Below are 1,166 nucleotides of genomic sequence, written 5' to 3' on the forward strand. Positions count from 1 at the left end.
AGAAAGGTTGAGCTGCATACGGATCTAAGCCGTTGCCCAAACTAACTCTGGCCCGTGTGACACAGCCGCGCGCGCGCTTTCCTACGACACTCGACCGCCGGGCTCCCTCGGCCTGGGAGGCACTCTCGGGGCGGGGGGCACCGCAGCCCCCCAAGGTGGCTTCGTACACCTCTTGAACGTGGCGCCCGGCCGCTCGGAGAGCGGGGTCTACCCGGGCAGACAGCCTGTTGGCCCCGCGGCCTGGACAGGCGGAGCGGGGACACTTGCGCTCGGGGGCTCTGCTCCAAGGAGCGAGAGCGGCCACTCTGCTCGGCCCGGAGAGTGGGGTGCGGGGCGCCGTCGCATCGCTGGAGCCAGGGGCGTCGTGCCGTGCGCGCACGCCTAGCCGCCGCCAGAACAGGCCGGAAAGGTTGAGCTGCATACGGATCTAAGCCGTTGCCCAAACTAACTCTGGCCCGTGTGACCGACACAGCCGCGCACGCGCTTTCCTACGACACTCGACCGCCGGGCTCCCTCGGCCTGGGAGGCACTCTCGGGGCGGGGGGCACCGCAGCCCCCCCAAGGTGGCTTCCGTACACCTCTTGAACGTTGGGGCCCGGCCGCTCGGAGAGCGGGGTCTACCCGGGCAGACAGCCTGTCGGCCCCGCGGCCTGGACAGGCGGAGCGGGGACTCTTGCGCTCGGGGGCTCTGCTCCAAGGAGCGAGAGCGGCCGCTCTGCACGGCCCGGAGAGCGGGGTGCGGGGCGCCGTCGCCTCGCTGGAACCAGGGGCGTCGTGACGTTCGCGCGCGCCTAGCCGCCGCCAGAACAGGCCGGAAAGGTTGAGCTGCATACGGATCTAAGCCGTTGCCCAAACTAACTCTGGCCCGTGTGACCGACACAGCCGCGCACGCGCTTTCCTACGACACTCGACCGCCAGGCTCCCCTCGGCCTGGGAGGCACTCTCGGGGCGGGGGGCACCGCAGCCCCCCAAGGTGGCTTCGTACACCTCTTGAACGTGGCGCCCGGCCGCTCGGAGAGCGGGGTCTACCCGGGCAGACAGCCTGTCGGCCCCGCGGCCTGGACAGGCGGAGCGGGGACACTTGCACTCGGGGGCTCTGCTCCAAGGAGCGAGAGCGGCCACTCTGCTCGGCCCGGAGAGTGGGGTGCGGGGCGCCGTCGCATCGC

This window comes from Eleutherodactylus coqui, unplaced genomic scaffold (assembly GCF_035609145.1).
Source record: "Eleutherodactylus coqui strain aEleCoq1 unplaced genomic scaffold, aEleCoq1.hap1 HAP1_SCAFFOLD_276, whole genome shotgun sequence".
Classification (NCBI taxonomy): domain Eukaryota; kingdom Metazoa; phylum Chordata; class Amphibia; order Anura; family Eleutherodactylidae; genus Eleutherodactylus; species Eleutherodactylus coqui.